The 19887-nt window shown below is 42.0% G+C and overlaps 2 protein-coding genes across 2 annotated transcripts in view; one reads left to right on the top strand and one right to left on the bottom strand.

The window, feature by feature from the left end:
* LOC111869059 (protein sneaky) overlaps positions 1 to 19887 on the bottom strand; it is a 166376-nt gene that overhangs the window by 66258 nt on the left and 80231 nt on the right. The window lies entirely within an intron of this gene.
* LOC111869069 (dual 3',5'-cyclic-AMP and -GMP phosphodiesterase 11A) overlaps positions 2199 to 19887 on the top strand; it is a gene marked incomplete at its 3' end in the record, with an annotated part of 191462 nt that continues 173773 nt past the window's right edge. Inside the window, 1 exon segment of the mRNA XM_033753272.1 lies at positions 2199 to 2309.

The raw sequence follows: 19887 nt of genomic DNA, 5'->3' as shown, positions 1-19887 counted from the left end.
TACTCTGACGGTAGTTAACTCTTGGGCTCAATACATAGATCGGAACCCCTTCATGAGTCACGAGACTACGAGTTTGCCAAGAAGGGCTTAGCTTCATGCAGTTGCTTACAGCACATCAGCAACTCAGGTGTCTCAGTGTAAACCCATCCACGGTGAACATGCTACGAGATGATGTTAATATGGGCATATGAGGGAGAGGGGGACAGTTTGACCTTGACCAACTAATGGACAGCCCAATCGATGCAGAATGTTTCTACCCCACACTACATGCTTAATTACGATCACACTGTGAAACCCTGTTCCAAAATAAATACGATAAATGAAGAATGCCGTTTTCTGGGATGTGGTGCCATGTACAGTGTGTCCACTAAATACCGTCGGGGTTTTGAATAACTGTGGGTCGCAAACAAATTGAGCTAGCCACATGCGGTTTGCGGCATCATAATGAAACTGTTGGAAGTTTTTTACTGATCTCAGTAGACCTCGATGCGGGCTCCCTTGGTAGCACGGAGAACGTCCAGACCATATTCGAGCTCTTGCCATGTTCTGTGGAGCATGTCCGCTGGAATAGCTGAGATCGCATTCCTGATGCGGGTCTTCAGGTCATCAGGTCCGTTATCTCGTGTTCGGTACCCACTGCTCTTGACATAACCCCACAGGAAAAAATCCACCTTCCTCTGAAACGTCGGTTCACACAAGGTCTGCACGGCACCAAATCCTAGAAAACGGCCTTCTTCATAGTCACCACCGTGAAAACCTCAAATCTTACAAATACGTGTATTTGCCTCAGACCTTACTGAGAAATTCTGGGGCAATCCCTTATTTTAGACCGACTCTGTTCCTTTAGCACCCTTTCACTCATCGCTCAAAATAATTGTTTAAGCCTAAGAAAATAATTAGCCTCCAATTTGAGACATTGTGTAAGATTTTAGTGGAAAGACCTTATTATAAATGGCAGGATAATGCTAATATGTTTAAATATTGTAAAATGTAAGTCCTTTGCTAAGTAATGTCTCAGTAATCAACGCCCGTTGCTAATAACAGAATCCTAACATGTGCCAATGGAATGAAAAGCGGTGTTTTCTTTGTGGTCCGCTAAGCAGTAATTGACCAGCAACAGAGGAACAATTTTTCTGTGCGATCCATGCGGAGATGTTATAAGCCGGACAAACGGTGAGAGTTAGTTCAGAGCAGGGAAATAAAGAGTTGGTTGGTGAGTTAGAGAACTGCAGTTCTGTCATTAGAATTTGGTAGCTGAGGAACGAGGACAGTTCGAGAATACAGAGTAACGGAACGTCCGTCGTTGGAAGCCGTTACCAGACAACGACTGGTGAAGATACAGCAGACTGAGAAGACTTAGTATATGCTGTACTGAACTGCGGCTTTTCTGAATTAGCGATAGCGCTGTAGTTGCTTGTAATTATATCTGTAAGTGGTTAATAAAGTGAATTCCAAATCCAAACCCTGTCTATGGTTACTCATACACGCGACAATATATTGCCATAAATAAAAGGAATAGCCGGTCACGGTAGCTGAGGGGCCTAAGGCATGTACTGTCTTCGCTCGCTTGGAGACCGGGATCGTGGTTTCGATTCACACTCAGGGTATGATTTTTAGTTTGTGTGTGTGCGTTTTTCTATGTTTGTGTACAGGTAGAGGCCTTGCGACGAGCTGATCACCCGCCCAAGGAGTCCTACCGAATGTGTAAGATCTAGAAAAACCGAAGTGAACAGAGAAGTTCATGGAGGTAGGCCTAGGCCCACTGGGACTGTAGTGCCAATGAAAAATAAAAAATAAAAGAAATGGGAGCAAATAATGCACAGCAAGAAACGAATCCAGTAGAAAGCCCTTCACCATACATGTTACATAATTTGTGACACTAAACGACCTCTGAAATTGCCGTTTCTTGAGCGGTATTCGGGCTTTTCATTACTGAGCTTGTAATGTATGAAGTTACATGATTATTTGTGAGCGTGGGTTGGGTTCAGCTGGCTCACGATAGGATTTATTGACGATTACAATAAAAAACGTGGAACTTGTTGATAAACCGAATGACTGATGTTTTGATTCCGTCCCACGACCTTAGCTTGAGACATAGCCCAAGAAGGATGAACCAATACACGTTCCTCATTCATCTTTCTGTTCCCTCTAGGCATACAATGACGCCGCCGCCGTACTGACAGCCCCGGTGGTAGGGTCTATTACGTCACACGGGGAGACGCGCTGTGATACTGACAGTAACGCGCCGTCTGCCGTCGCGACGAGACCTACTTTAATTCCAGTCCAACTCAGCCGGTCTGTTTCCTACGGTAAGTAGACGCTATGTCCCACGGGACTGCCCTAATATACGTGTTAATACTTGATTTAAGAAATTCACTTCTTGCCAGGGAGTAAAGTGTTACTGAAGTGCAGGCAGATGTCTGAAGTGACGAAAATGAAATATACCGATCAGCATTCGTGTGCTTGTGGTAAAACATGGTACGGTTTTGGACACTAGGACACTGCGTCCGGTCTGATTATTGGGTGAAATCAATGGATAAGTAACAAACTTACCGGTATCCTAATGTATATTTTTCCGATTTCCATTGTGGGAAACTTACAAGTGCGCGGTGCAATGTTACTGGTCCCTGCCCCTCTCCGGTGTTAGTAATGCAACCTTGAATGCGTTTTTGTTTCTCACAATGGAGAAGAAACAACTAAGTAGATTTGTATAAATATGGACTTAAATTCACGTTTGGAGTCCCAGGTATGCGTACATCCACCATGCCTTCAACGTGGCATAAGAAAGTCGAATGAAGCTCACAGCAGTTTCGCTTCAGAGCGTCCATTAACATCTGAACCGTCCAATCAGAGTTTAGAATATTGTGTTGGCGTTAATTCCTAGACAAAAACGCAACAGTGATTGTGACGCGCTGATCACAGTGGTCGTGCGGTACAAGGCATGAACCGTTTTAGCCAGCCCAAACACTGGGATCGTGAGTTCGAATGCCACTCGAGACATGAATGTGTGTATGTGTGTTTATTCTGTTTTTGTGTTGCTCTGTATGTAGGTAGCGGTCTTGCGACGGTCTGCTCCCCCACTCAAGGAGTCCAACCGACTGTGTATAGAATAAAGTACTGAAAAAAAAACTGCTAACACCCACCAGGGCTGTAGGGGCCCCAAGCAGATACATTGTAAAATGCGTTAAGACGGTGAGAACAATTGAAAATTATTCAAGAATACATTTCTATATACAGGGTGTTTCTTGAAGAACCATATCACTTGATCGTCTTACCGTCGGCGCCTTGCTAACCGGAACACGTAGCGTCACCTTCAAGAGAAACGGAGTCAAGTTTAGACATTAATATCCCGCGAATTATAGACTCGGACGTGTGTATATTGGAGGGGATAATTTGTTTAGAAACATTCACCATCACAGGTATTGCTCAACATGTCTTCTTTCAGCTCTTAAACAAACTTCAATCCTAACATTCTTGCATTGTTTCCTCATATTGTGTGTTGACTATTCTATTCAGCTTCAGTGTCACAACATATGTATAATTCTAAGTTAACTGCAAAGTTTTCCGGCTGAATCAAGTTACAGTAATTGAAGTGAGGATATGAAGGGTACGTAAGTCTAGCGAATTGGAATGAAGGGAATATCATGGTGAAATGTGAGTGCATCAGTTCATGCATTTTGTATTTAATTACTATTACTGTTTAGTGTACAGTATACTTATTTTTATGAACATTAATTTATATAATTGTAGTCGTAATTGTATTTATTATAGTTGTAATTGTATTTGCATTGTATTCATTTTGTGTAGTGTGTCATTTGTTGTTTGTGTGATGTGTGTTTTTTGTGTTTTTTATCTTATTGTAGTACACTGCCACAACTGATGATGATGGTGACGATAATAATAATACTTAACCAATATTAGTTCAATTTCAACAAGTTCAGAATTATCTATTTTAACTTAATTAAAACTAAAGTAGCTATAAAAACAGATTTTGAGGCTGATGCAAAATTAAAAATACTTTTATGCTGCGAATAACGCATACCCTTCGGAACACTAGGACAGAGGTGCATATAATTCACAATATTTGTTTAAGTCCATAACTGAAACCCTACATTGTGAACAAGAATACGAGCTTACCCCAGTTGTAAACATTGGCCAACGGAGAGGGGACAGCAGAGAGAGTTGAGAGTGACTGTGTAAGTACTACCTAATGATGGCCACAAATAGTGGTCGAAACGTGTCGTAATTATAGAAACCGTATAGTCATAACAGAATTATACATATATTGTGGAATGGAAACTGAATAGAACTTCAGTCCTCTTGAAAATGTTGTTTCACATTAGTTCCAGTTTAGTGACGTTAATATACTAATTGTTTTCGTAAAAAATATCATCCAGTGGGGGAAGGAGATTATTTGAATTCAGTTTGCTTTTTAGGTTTCCCCACTTATAGAAATTACAGTTACTTAATCCTGGAGACGTGGCGGCCACGACATCTGACTTATCTCTTTGGCTTCAGACATGTAATTTTAAATATTAATATCATAATTAGTAATGTGTGTTGTAGCACCATCTTGCATAAAATAACCACATGTATTTTTATTCCTTCTTCCTTTATGCTTCTAAAAATACCTCAGGTATATCACTGACATACCGTTCTGAATTATAGACACGCCTCACAGCAATCCTCTGATCGTGAAGGGGCAATTCAGAAGTCTGTCTCGGATTAACACTGCTCCAGTACCTGTTCTTCTGAGCTCTGATATATCAATTCAGACAGAATCAAGCTACATCAGTAAAAATGAATGTAAGTTTTGGGCCATAATATCGCCATGTACTGCCCATAAGAACCAGTTACAAAAACGCTCTATTCTCTCGTAATCGCTTGAACCCGTCTACAATATTCTTTTCCGTACACGTAAGGTATCAGTCACCGTCCACGCTGTCGTCGCCGAAACTTGTACCTGCTGATTCTTACGCGTTAGAGTAGCTGTTTGTGGCGCTGTGCTACGAGCAGGAAGGTCGTGGATTCGATTCCCGATGAGGTCATTGGATTTTGTCAATTGATCTAATCCTTTCAGCCGCATTATAGCTCATCCCCAGCCCCTAACAGAAATGAGTATCAGGAATCTTCCTGGGGTTAAAGGGTGGCCGGCGCATAAAGCTGACAACCACACCGCCATCTGTGAGCCGAATGTATCGAAAATGTGGGAACTTCGACGCTTCACAATTCTTTAGGCCTCCACTGCCTCTTAGAGAGATAGCTTCACGTTTTTATGTTCTAATATGGATTTAATTTCATGAAGCGTCCCTTCTGCTATCACAGAATTCTGCCTTGTGCATTTTCTGTCTAAGAAATTCCCGGTTGAACGAACTTCCTTCAGTAGATCGAAGATAATTGATGAAGGTGGGACTCGAACACCAGGATACTTGGGACGAAACCTCTTTTTTTACACGATTCATATTTTATTCTTTTCCAGATAAATAACAGCGCAGAAAGCCCTGGTGTTCACGTGTATATTTCACTATCTCAGATCTGTTCCTATAAATCAGGTCACGACACATATCTGAATGTTTTACTTGAACAGAAACACACGGATATCCTTTTTTGTAATATAGTGAGTCATTTTAAGCTGCAGTCGTGGCATGAAAGATGAGCAGTGAAGGAATCTTACGGTCTTCTTATCCTGGCCCATGTATCTCACAAGGGGCGGTCAGCTACCGAGAGCAAAAGCTGACAAAGGGGGGTGGGGTGGTTGACCCAGTTCCGCCGCTCCTGAAATTCATGACACATAATAAACTATTTTGAAAACATGAGCACTATCATTGCCATTATGCGATTTCGGGTTATAATAGCAACAGCAACAGAATATTATCACGTGTATGGGTGACTTATAAGATGGGATTTGGATTGGTAATTAGATTTACTGATCACTCCTTGTACAATCATTCTTAATCACAATAAATTACAGTAACTCACAATAAATCTTCAGCCGACACCTTTGTCCACGCCTCAGATCGGACTATGTTCCTGCTACTGGCGTCTACTACAGGATATATATGATGATAGGTCAGCAACTCTTGGTCCGCGTACCGTTGTCGATTCTTAGTTCTCTTTAATCCTCTGCAGCCTGAAGAAGAAGAAGAGGAAGAAGTGGGGGATGGTAGTGAGGGACACTATATTGGGAGGGGGTAAGAAACTCTATCTCCGATTTTAAACNTGCATATAATTCACAATATTTGTTTAAGTCCATAACTGAAACCCTACATTGTGAACAAGAATACGAGCTTACCCCAGTTGTAAACATTGGCCAACGGAGAGGGGACAGCAGAGAGAGTTGAGAGTGACTGTGTAAGTACTACCTAATGATGGCCACAAATAGTGGTCGAAACGTGTCGTAATTATAGAAACCGTATAGTCATAACAGAATTATACATATATTGTGGAATGGAAACTGAATAGAACTTCAGTCCTCTTGAAAATGTTGTTTCACATTAGTTCCAGTTTAGTGACGTTAATATACTAATTGTTTTCGTAAAAAATATCATCCAGTGGGGGAAGGAGATTATTTGAATTCAGTTTGCTTTTTAGGTTTCCCCACTTATAGAAATTACAGTTACTTAATCCTGGAGACGTGGCGGCCACGACATCTGACTTATCTCTTTGGCTTCAGACATGTAATTTTAAATATTAATATCATAATTAGTAATGTGTGTTGTAGCACCATCTTGCATAAAATAACCACATGTATTTTTATTCCTTCTTCCTTTATGCTTCTAAAAATACCTCAGGTATATCACTGACATACCGTTCTGAATTATAGACACGCCTCACAGTAATCCTCTGATCGTGAAGGGGCAATTCAGAAGTCTGTCTCGGATTAACACTGCTCCAGTACCTGTTCTTCTGAGCTCTGATATATCAATTCAGACAGAATCAAGCTACATCAGTAAAAATGAATGTAAGTTTTGGGCCATAATATCGCCATGTACTGCCCATAAGAACCAGTTACAAAAACGCTCTATTCTCTCGTAATCGCTTGAACCCGTCTACAATATTCTTTTCCGTACACGTAAGGTATCAGTCACCGTCCACGCTGTCGTCGCCGAAACTTGTACCTGCTGATTCTTACGCGTTACAGTAGCTGTTTGTGGCGCTGTGCTACGAGCAGGAAGGTCGTGGATTCGATTCCCGATGAGGTCATTGGATTTTGTCAATTGATCTAATCCTTTCAGCCGCATTATAGCTCATCCCCAGCCCCTAACAGAAATGAGTATCAGGAATCTTCCTGGGGTTAAAGGGTGGCCGGCGCATAAAGCTGACAACCACACCGCCATCTGTGAGCCGAATGTATCGAAAATGTGGGAACTTCGACGCTTCACAATTCTTTAGGCCTCCACTGCCTCTTAGAGAGATAGCTTCACGTTTTTATGTTCTAATATGGATTTAATTTCATGAAGCGTCCCTTCTGCTATCACAGAATTCTGCCTTGTGCATTTTCTGTCTAAGAAATTCCCGGTTGAACGAACTTCCTTCAGTAGATCGAAGATAATTGATGAAGGTGGGACTCGAACACCAGGATACTTGGGACGAAACCTCTTTTTTTACACGATTCATATTTTATTCTTTTCCAGATAAATAACAGCGCAGAAAGCCCTGGTGTTCACGTGTATATTTCACTATCTCAGATCTGTTCCTATAAATCAGGTCACGACACATATCTGAATGTTTTACTTGAACAGAAACACACGGATATCCTTTTTTGTAATATAGTGAGTCATTTTAAGCTGCAGTCGTGGCATGAAAGATGAGCAGTGAAGGAAACTTACGGTCTTCTTATCCTGGCCCATGTATCTCACAAGGGGCGGTCAGCTACCGAGAGCAAAAGCTGACAAAGGGGGGTGGGGTGGTTGACCCAGTTCCGCCGCTCCTGAAATTCATGACACATAATAAACTATTTTGAAAACATGAGCACTATCATTGCCATTATGCGATTTCGGGTTATAATAGCAACAGCAACAGAATATTATCACGTGTATGGGTGACTTATAAGATGGGATTTGGATTGGTAATTAGATTTACTGATCACTCCTTGTACAATCATTCTTAATCACAATAAATTACAGTAACTCACAATAAATCTTCAGCCGACACCTTTGTCCACGCCTCAGATCGGACTATGTTCCTGCTACTGGCGTCTACTACAGGATATATATGATGATAGGTCAGCAACTCTTGGTCCGCGTACCGTTGTCGATTCTTAGTTCTCTTTAATCCTCTGCAGCCTGAAGAAGAAGAAGAGGAAGAAGTGGGGGATGGTAGTGAGGGACACTACATTGGGAGGGGGTAAGAAACTCTATCTCCGATTTTAAACGTTCCCAGGCAGTGCCCGCTTGTCCTTCTGGTATAGGTAGAGCATATAATCGGATTTTTTTTAAATATGTTTTATGACGCTGGAAGGGGTGCATTATAGTAAAATTTTTGCTAACGTTAGGAGGGCTATATTAGGGTTAAATTTTGATGTTACCAATGGGAGGGTTGCATGTGAGGCATGCAGTGCAACGTGGAATTTGGGTACCAACTCAGCATTTGCTCTAGGACCGAGGAAAACCACGAAAAACCTTGGTCGAGTTGGCCGGTCGCAGGATCTTCCGGATGCAAACTGATTTCTAGCCAGCAGTGCGACATTAAATACGCGAACAGGCTTCTACTCCAAATCCAAGTCCAAGTCACATTGCGACTGACGGTCAGTCAGTCAGTCTGTCTGTCTTGGTGTCGAGCCCCGGCTGGGGTTCATGACCAGATTTTTTTTTCTTATATGAAAGTTACTGTCCTGTCCATTTGGGGCGCCCTCTCTGACAAGAGGTCGGGTATGTTTGTCATAGTCCGTATTAGTGAGTCCATTGTCAGTATTTACATATATTTGCAAATGGCTTCTACTGTCCTGCCGAACAATTCTTATAGCCTCTGGTCGGACACCATGGAAAACACCGTTATCTGTTGTCCAGAACGCACATCCACTGGTCCATTACCTAGCAATGAAAGCCCTTCTATTGTTGAGAGCTTGTGGGAATGTGTTTACCGACTCGTTGCTTAGCACCGAGTATACACGTTACAGTATTTAGCGTTAACACGGTGCATGATGTTAAGTTACATAGTAGGTCACGAAAGAGGTAGCAGTCTTTGGTTTCGGTGTATCATGTCCATTCCGCGAGTAATGAAAATATTTTGAAGGAGATATGTAAAGTGTAGTAGGCTATATATATATGATACAGTTTACGATTTTCTATTCGTATGTATTATTCGTGGGAGATGACGTTAAATGTAGGACTCGATGTATCAATCAATAAAACTAAGAGTGGGAAGTAATATGGGAGAAGGCAAAGGAAATTAATAGAATGAAAGTTTATATGAGACTTGCCGTTGAATTATCAACGGGTTGTTCTGTTTAATCCCCCCCCCCCAGACTCTCCGGCTCTCTGTTGCGTTGAATTAGACACATCCGGCTTACATATAAAAATAATATGCCCGTCGCTGGTTTCCGTCGCGAGGCAACATGACCATGTTACCAGTGAAGGACAAAAGAATGAGGGAGTTGATATTCTGTGGGTCACAAAGAGACGGAAGACAAAAGCCACAGTAAATTGCTTGTGTCCAAATATGAAGTTTCTATGGAAACGACTGCGGTTAATAGGCAGGAATTTGGCGCTTGGAATAAGTTGTCACTGCGAATATTTTGCTCTGTCAAAAATGAGATTCTTATTCCGAAATGTTATTTGGTTTTTATAGTAGGGAGGCTTCTATATAGATTTCTGGTCGTGTCTGGAGCCTCTGTAGTATAGTTGGGATTTACGGGTGAAACACAAGCTTTTGTTATTATTCGCTCTGTAGATGTTTATTTTAGAAATTTTGTATTTATTAATCACTGACTGAAGGAACTTCACTCATTTGCATACAGATATTCGTCTATCATGGCGCACGCAGAAGCGCAGTTGGTTGAGACATTATGCACTTTGTATACGTGCCAGTCATTTACATACGTGTCAAATACAGTTTCAGGTTTTGAAAGGACTCAGGTTCTCATGGTGAATGGTTTTATGTCCGGTCTTCCCTTGACACAAGTGGCAAGTACAATTTCAGTTTTTGAAGGATCTCACGCTGTGCATGGTGAATGGTTTTTGGATAGATTCACGGTTAAATAAAGGGCTGTTATTAATTATTTAGTTTGCAAAAAATTAGTGTGCTGTTAAAACTGTTACAGATACAAACGTGAAACAACTTGAAATAAACGTGGAAACTAGTAGACTTTACCTTAAGTAGCGCGATATATGCCCCATCAGTTTACCCTGCAAATGTCAACATGATACTCGCATTCTTCCCAAATACGCCGCAACTATAACCCATCGACGATGGCTACGCCCTGTGAAATTTGCCATCGAAGTGACCGTGACGTCAGGGTTTGGTGTACCTAGTCTTTCACATATCCCCATAAGTCACATGGAGTAAGGTCCGGAGACGCAGAGGGCCAAGGAATGGGTCCTTCTCGTTCTACACAAGCATTTTGCTCTTTAGACGCCATTTTCTTTCTTTAGTGATCCGAGCGCCACTCGGCGGCTGGTGCGTTACAATAAATATTGCCAATGTAGCCTTAGTGAGGTACCTTGCCGTTTTCAAGTTTTTTCATATTCTTATCTGTAACCAATCAGGAAATACACTAATGTGTTCTCACCCAAATCATTTATAATATCCCTATATATTTTTACAATGTTATTTAGCCCATTCTGATCTGGCCTTTTTCAGCTGTGTTGGAATAATGAACATTGAGGTTGTATTTGAGTTCTGACGGTGATGACATTGAGGAATATTGGACATTTCAAAGAAACATACCTGTTCTGTCCTTCAGAGGCAAAGAGTAAATCAAGCAAGAAACAAGCAGAAGCATTCGACGAACCGAGTGCCATCTGCTTCTGTTGTTTTCTTGCTTACTGGCGCGATGTGTCTCCTCTTTCTGCTGGTTTCCTGCATGACTTATTCTTCGAACTGAAGATGGAAGTGATATGTTCCACCGAAACGTTCGTAATTTCTCCGCGCTACACGGCGTTAAAACCCTGACAGACGTACTCTTCAACGTCGGGGATATTAATTAGTTCTTAGTTTCCTTAATTTTCTAGGGATGTGATGAGACTAAGTCCACTTGGTACGTCAGCCACTCTTTGATCTATTGTACTAACCACGGCTGTTAGATCATGAATGTGGATCAGTCAGTGGAATGAGAATTGGCTGGTGAAACCGAAGTACTCTGAGGAAACCTGCCCTAGTGCCACTTTGTCTACCACGAATCCCACATGACCTGACCTGGGATTGAACCCGGGCCGCCGCGGTTGGAAGCCGGCGACTAACCTCCCGAGCTACGGTACGGCCTCGGGTTGATTAAATTAATTACTTATCAGATTTTCTTGAGGCGGATCAGAGAAACAGCAGTCGTTTTCTAAGAAGAGACACCACATTAGACATGCGTAGTTCAGTGTTGTGAAAAATGTGCAGATCCTAGTATTAGGTTAGCACGTTTGTAAAGCAGATCTGCAAATTAATGACTTCGTCAGATATTAAATTCGAAGAGCCGCCATATTCGCACACATTAAATGTTCACATCCAGAAATATAAAAAGGGCATAAGGAACAAGGTTGTTTAGAAAGCTCCTCCATTGCCAGATAAGAATACAACATAAAGATACTTAAGCCCATGGTACAGAGTCCTTGAGAAAACATCAGTCACTCAGCTGCTCAAGGATTTCCGAGGATTTGTTCATTGCCGTGTTCATGACAGCCCGCCAATGAACCCTATCCTGAGCCAGATGAGTCCAGGCTATATCACACAATCCTATTATCCTAAGACCCATTTTAATATTGTAGCGTGTAGTACTTTTGCTGTGCAACGACTGCGCGATGGGTAGATATATCAGACCCGTTTCTGGGCAACGGCTCAGTAAACATATTCCCGTTGCTAGGCAGCTATTAGACTACAACAATAGAAGAGCTGTATTCTCTACGTGCCCTGTGCTGAGAGATTTTAAGCGGGATAAAGTTAGAGCTTGGTTCGGTTCCGTATGGAGACGGGGTCGAATGCCTCCATCGTAGCTCTGTGTGTCGTCGGAGGCGACGAAAAGTGAAGTCTCGAATCTGAGACAGTAAAATATGGTCGCGAGTCCCACGGGAAACGGACCCGAGAATGACTGCGCTAGCGAGGACCAGCAGTAATTGTAAACGACAGACCCGCCATCTCGTTCAGAGAGAGCGCCCACATGAACAAATCCGCAACTGTCTGACAGTCTTGTCGTAAGCCCCAGATGGGTGCTTTATTTCAAGACAGACCGGCCGACTGGCCGTCGGTCGTAACATGAGACTCAGACTCAGACTCAGCTCAGTTCGTTTCTATACGGGGGTCTGTGAAGAAAGGACTTTAGCCTAGAGGCAGAGAAATAGTAATTATTGGACCCGTTACCAGGAAACATTTAGTAACATATTGAGAAAACTAGACCGTGTGGTCTTGTCATCTGTAAAGTGTATAAATAATGATTTAGTGTTATAATTGTTTGTAGTTACGACCTGTAAGCGGTCAATAAATCTATTCAACATTCCAAATTCCGCCTGCAGTCACACACACACTACGTGACAATATTATTTTTCCATTACGTCTTTGTCTTTGTATTGGTCTTTTTCTTTTCTGGCTTTTCATCAAAACCCTGTATTCATTTCGCTTCTCTGTCATGCGTGCTACGTGTCCCGCCAATCTCATCCTTCAGTCTATGTTCTCTCCTTAATATCAAGGAAAGATAATCTTAATCTGAGAGATATTAGTGAGATCCTTTCTGAAAATGTATTAATGTTAAACGCGAAGTGTTTTGTCGAGAAGTGTTCGTATCTTGCTGAAAACATTTCCTGCCTGTTTGTGTTCTTCAGTATCCATGGTACTGCATAAATAGTCATTCCGTCTGGGCGTCCACGACGTCTCCTTACCGCCGAGGCTCGGGTTTCATGCTATGTCACTTTATGCGGGAATTATGGTGGACAAAGTGGCACTGGGCAAGATATATCCAAATATTTCGGTTCTTCCTCGGATAACATAAAAAACCAACTAAACCTAGGTATAAATTGACGGTGTTTCCATTGGACGAATAATAAATTGCTCATTTAAGACTTTCTTGTTTAAAATTTAGTGTCCAGTTAGTTATGGCATACAGATCCGTTGCTAGGCAGACCTCGAAACAAACGAGACAACAGCCGTTGCTATGCAAAAGCACGTTAAACACACATCTACAACAACTGTGTTATTGTTGTAAACGCTGTTATGGAACCCGTTGCTAGACATTTGCAACAGTTGGACTACAACAATGAAAACGAGGTGTTTTCTATGTGGTCCGTGTTGAGTTTTTTTGAAGACAATTGAGGCGACCTAGACAGTGGTGGATCTAGTGTGAAAGTGTGTTCGAATAATTCCACCGTAGCCCTGCTAGTCGTAGAAGGCGAGGAAAAGGGAACCTAATGCCTGGAGGTATCACTGAGCCACCCTGTTGAAGGAGGATATAAATACGGGAGCCTGGCTCTCCAGGTTGGGGCAGTCTCGAATCTGAGATATGGTCATGAGTCCCGCAGAACTAGGACCTTAGAATGACTGCCCTGGCGAGGACCAGCAACAATTGTACAAAAGGATTATAACCGCAAGTGTTCAGTTGAAAAAATAAAATTACTGGTCGTGAGGCTCAAGGGTCTTGTCGCCAAAACAAACTGATTGGCGGTAAATCGCCAGTCGTAAAGTAACTCTGACTCTGAGCTGTAGTTAGTAGTAACAGAGTAAGTTGTAAGGAAGGCAGTCTGTGAGCTCAAAGCCAGCGTGTGAAAGGAAGAATATGCGGTTGGTGTGAAATGGCCGCCAGCCTGAGAGCTGTCAGTCGAAATTTGGCTCCCAAGCTTTCAACTGTCAACTCCCTAACCGCTGACTCAAGACTGACTGGGTTAAAAATCAGAGTTAGAGTTACTTTACGGCTGGCGGTTTACCGCCAATCAGTTCGTCTTGGCGTCAAACCCCTTCAGACTCACGGTCACAGATTCTTTTTTGTTCTAAACTGAACATTTGCGATAGTAGTCCTTATGTAACATCCTCTCTGACGAGAAGGTGGGTTTGTCTCTTATGAATATGCTTGGCCTTTTGTCAAGTGCACATATAGCATGTTACTGAAAATTCTTCCTTTTGCACTACACACAAGTCCTCTGTCAGTACAGGCTATACAGAGCAGGCCATGCTTAGCTTACATATCTTATGCTACAACGGCAGCCTAGTCACTTGAACGGTCGTACGCTTGGCTGCCGCCAAGTTTAAGCCTCTTATAATTTCTCTGTCTGGCTTCTCCTTGTCCTACGCTGCGAACATGTTCATTCTCATGATTTTGTTTGGCTTCTGCTTCTTTCCTGTACAATTTTGTTGTTACATAACACCGTTTACAACAGTAATTCTATCGTCGTAGAGGCGGGTTTACCTCGCCGTTGCATAGCAACGACTGTTGTCTCGTTTGTTTCGAGGTTTTTGCCTAGCAACGGATCTATACGCCAGAGTATGATGAAACTCGTGACGTCAGGTAAGTTCGGGTTATGGGAACTGGCGCGGTAGCGGTAATATGCTTGACTTTTATTCGGGAGGTTTTCGGTTCGAATCTCGGCCGAGACATAGACTGTACCCCTGAGACTTTTTAGTTGTTTTCTTCAGTAACACGGCCGCTTTCCAAATTAGAATTCAACTGTCATCTGTCCATTCGACACTATATAATCCTGGGCAATGTTAAGGTAAAAGTAAATTTGTCCATGTGCTCAATTAATTAAGCACCACGCCATGAAGTCATATAAGGGAGAAGAGGTAAAACTCCATCACCCTTGACCTCGGTACTGAATGGAGTGGTCAGCTTCACGTCCCTGTCGCTTTACCCCCAGGCAAATATTACCCGGTTTCTGTTGGATGCGAGCCTGGGTGTGCCCCACTCACGCTATGACGGAGAGGAAAATCTCTGCCCCTACTCTGAATCGAACCTCGACCGTCCAGCCCCTACGGAGTTCAGTCGCTATACCGACTGAGTCGTCCTGGCTCCCCATTATATATGATGAAAACGTCGTTAAATGATCCACAGACAGATAAAATTATACATTTTCGGTTCCTGAGACGTGTCGGAGATTGGACGCTGTATCCATTATAAGGTAAAAAAACATTCTGTTGGGGCCAATCATAGAGCTATTCCCTATCTCCAGACGTCAGAAGTAACACGGCTAATGTATGTTACAATACGTACAGCTGTCTTTTCTTTTACGAATTCGTTCATTTGATTCATCTTTAGTTTTTCAGATGGACTATGGTTTTACGGAGTCCAACCTGAATATTATGCACGCCCGTAAGTTCAAGGTCTCATGTTTGTGGCTGAGCATACGTTTTCATCTTACCTCCCGCTGACGGTTTCTGTCGCGCTTTGTGTTACTTCTGGTGTCAGGAGATAGAGAATAACTCTGCCAGTTGAACGCAACAGAGCAGGATTCTACTCTGAGAACATAGACTGTGTCTAGTCTACGAAACCCCGTTTTAAATAAAAACAAGACAATGGATAATGTTGAAAAATATAGATAACTCTATATTACGAGTATAACTAGGAGTTTTGGGAAGAATTGCTTACGTTCATTTGGTACGACACGGACCACATAGAGAACGAAATAGCTGGGGGAGGCACACGGACACACAGAAAACAAGGCGACGTCATGAGCCTCCTAACAACAAATTGGGGGGTGGGGACATAAAGATAGCGAGATGATCTCTTGAAACACATTAGCTTAAAAATTAGAGAGCGATACGCAGATAGATGGGCAGACATAGACAGACAACAAGGTGATCTCATAAGCTTCATGTTAACAATTGTAGTTCACATTAGCACGAGTATTTTGTATTAACTCGCATAATCTTTACTAATACTGGTGATGCGTAATTATGGATAAAAGAGACACACGAGCAGTGAAATAGGCAAATTTCATCAGTTTCAACTATGAGGACTGTTATGGCCTTTATCCTCATCATGAAGATGGAACATTTGAATGCCAGCCATTATGTTGACCCCTGTGCGGTATACCTGACACACTATATGTTTTGATCTAACTGACCACCATGAATTGTGTATAAATGAAACAATAAATATACTGTGGCATATTTGCTCAAAAACAGACGTGTGGAGCCAGAGAAACAGCCATTGATAGGTAACGGCGGTGTAAATGCAATAATGGAAGAACTGTTGGAAGCGATGTTTCCTGTGCAGTCCGTGCCGAGACTATACATAACGAGTTCCAGCTGCCATTAGGAGCGAGTCCTGAGACGGCAGTTAAAAGAGTAGAATATTAATGTGAGATGGCCGCCAGTCTGCGAGGACGTGAGCCCAGGTGCAGAGGAATATTCAGTAAATTCTATTACCGATCTCTAGTTTCTCTATTGTGTGACACTACATCGTATTATTGCATTGCCAAAAAAGATCAAAATTGATCCATTTTCCACAGTCTTTAAGTTAAAGGTTTTTCTTGTTGGCTTTTCAGAGGAATATATCACCTCCATCTTCAGGAATGAATAGTTGGCTAAGCGAGAAACCAGCAAATACAGGTGCCGAGCTGATCCTACGTTTGGCTTACTCTTCGACCCTGAGGATGTAGGTGATATGTTAATCTGGAACGTCGGGCTGTCTCTGCAATTCACGGCTTTTCATCCTAGAAGATCGCACACCTGCTGTTCACAGTGACCACAGCGAAAGCACGAGGTCCATCATGAGTCAGTGGAGCTTCTACATAAATTCTATCCAAATCATTGCTCAGCAAGCAACAAAACATTTAAAGTTATGTAGCTTTAGACAGCAATGTCAACAGAACCATAATAAAATAAGTATGGTTGTTATCATGTCACGTGTATGAGTGATTATAGACGGGGTTTGGATTGGTAATTGGATTTATTGAACATTCTCAGATCGCGACCATATTTTACTGTCTCAGATTTGAGACTTTCCTTTTCGTCGCCTCCTACGATTCACAGGGTCACGGTGGAGGTATTCTACGCTGCCCTTGATGCGTTTCTCTCGTAACCACAGCTGCTACTCGTTAGAATAACCTCGACACTGACCGCACAGAAAACACCTCTATTGTGTCACGGAACCATCGCTTCCCATTTACTACGTTGTTGCTTATTACTAATCTGTCATGGCGATTCCCTAGCAACGCCCGTTGTTTACGGAACCATTACCTAACATTGGATGTTGTATAGCTGCTTATTTCGTGGTTGTTGCCTAGCAACGGGTCTACATGCTACAATATGATGACATTACAGTTCTGAAATTGATCAAAATTTCTTAATGTACTTCTGATTAATCGCTAGAGGGCTGAATAGAAGCTGCTTTGCTATGATTCGGGCAAGAAACCGTGTTTCGGGCAGTGGAGAGATTTCACATAACCCAATCTTTACGTCATGAAGCCCACGCGACTCCAGTTTCATTCCATATGAGGAGGTGTGGGCCTTTCGGAAAGCACCGGAAGGGAGAGACAGCGTCTTGCTTTCAGCTTGATATGTTTTGCTTTGGGCTCTCCTCCGCCAGGGCTCTGAAGTACTCGAAGTGAGTAGGTACGAGGGGCTCATATGCACGACATCCTCTGGAAATTTCCAACGCCCGCAGGCCCTTCTCTTCTCGATTCTTGTTTATTTGAAATGAGGCTCACGGTTACCCATCTCTCTTCAGGAACAAATTATTTCACTTTCCCGTTAAAAATAAACCATTCAAGGATTCAGCCGTGTTTACTCGGTCCCCAAGGCATGTACTTGTTATCAGTCTGCATGCCGCTCTCGCTTTTAGCCAGTGATCCGTCCAGCTTCATTACAAATTATCATTTTGTTACAAGCACAGCATCCTAAGTTGTAATGTCATGTAATTCTGAAAATCCAGGCGTTTCGGAAGAACATATCGCTTCCATCTTCAGGGTAGGAATGCAGGCCATGTAATATACTACCAAGAAACAGTCCCATTTATTGTCGGTTTCTTGCTTGGTTTGCTTTACGACCCAGAAAATGGAAACGATTCATTCCTCCGAAATTTCAGTGGCTTTGTATATTGGACCACAGTGCCTTACAAATCATAAGTTCGTACACTTCACCGTCATAGTAGTACAGCCTCTTATCCGATATCATTCCATTAGTTTTTAAATTATCGCGTGCCTTGTCAAGCTCCCTGAGAGATATAGCACCTGATTACCTGAAAATTGCTCTGTCCGTGGTGTGACGCCATGTACAAGACACCATCTGCACAGCGTCTCATCACAGAAGACAGGGAGCTTAACATCTCACGGCTGAATGAACAGAGCAACAAGCTTACACTTTTTTTATAATATAAAAACAAGAAGTTCTGAGAACTAGTCGCCTACTTTCCTTTGATACGACATACATCACGTAGGAAAAAATAGGACAGACACACAGATGGCTTCTTCCCTAGAAACGATAGGGGGTACACAGACAACAAGATGATCTCATAAGCTTCGTAAGCGCAAAAAATTATGGGGCACACAAAGACAGCAAGGTTATCTCACAAGCTCCAATACAAAATTTAAGGGGATACACAGAGAGATGGACAGACAAAGGCGGATACAAACATAGACAGAGAGCTGATCTCATAAGCCTTATTTTATTTTGCAAAATAAGGAAATTTGGCTGAAAATAAGCTTCGTTTGGTTAAATCTGATAAAAATGGCAGTCAAAATGCTGTAACGCATAGTTTTCAGCCTACTTTCCCTATTTGATAAAATATGAGGAAGCTTATGAGATTACCCTGTCGTTGTTATTATTATTATTTATTTATTTATTTTAAGTGAAAATGGGGTTTTACCCGGTGGCAGTGGTACTACAGTAAGATACAACACACAAATAACACACATCACACAAAATAACACACCACACTCAAACAAAACACAGCCCACAAAACTACACAAACAATAAAGGACACACTACACACAATGAATGCAATGCAAATACGACTACAACTACAACAAATACAATTGCAACTACAGTTAAATAAATTAATATATAATAAAACATAAGCATACTATACACTAAACAGTAACACTAATGAAATACATAATGTCATGAACTGATGCACTCACATTTCACCATGATATTCCCTTCATTCAACTTCACTACTCTTACACCCCCTTCACTTCCTCACCACAGTTCACTTCACTTCACTTCACTTCACTTCACTTCACTTCACTGTCTGTTTATGTCTTCCCTCATTTTTTAGATTTCGACGAGGCTTATGAGATCACCTTGCTATCTGTATCCGTTTGCGTGTGTCTCTTTGTCTGTGTATTCCTCGTAATTTTTGGGATACTTACGAGAGTACCTTTTTTTTACTAGCCTCTCTGTTCTTGCTTGTACGTAATACATATTCAGTTACGTCCGGTTTATTATCCAGTTCGAAGTAGCGGTGTTAATGATAATGACCTTTTATGTCCCATTATGACTGACAGAAGTTACAGAAACGCAAACAAAAATACGGCAGTAAAGTAAGGGCTGTTTTAGCCAAGAATTCCATATTCAAAATGTCGACGTGGCGAAAATGTTTTGAGTTCAGAATTGAAACCAGAAATTGAGAAGTTTAGAATAATATATTCTGGGACTTAATACTGTGTAGTCTGGTGTTAATTGACTGGCTTTCGGAAGAAGGTGCTACCTCCATCATCAGGGTAGAACATAAAGCCAAGCAGGCCATCAGCAAGCAACACACCGAGCTGTGTCTCTTCTTGGCTTGGTCGACACTGGAACCTGTTCAGAGCCAGATAAATT

This window comes from Cryptotermes secundus, unplaced genomic scaffold (assembly GCF_002891405.2).
Source record: "Cryptotermes secundus unplaced genomic scaffold, Csec_1.0 scaffold378, whole genome shotgun sequence".
In the NCBI taxonomy this organism is placed as follows: Eukaryota; Metazoa; Arthropoda; class Insecta; order Blattodea; family Kalotermitidae; genus Cryptotermes; species Cryptotermes secundus.
The sequence above is the reverse complement of the archived record's forward strand: the minus strand, read 5'-3'. Positions and strand labels throughout refer to the sequence as shown.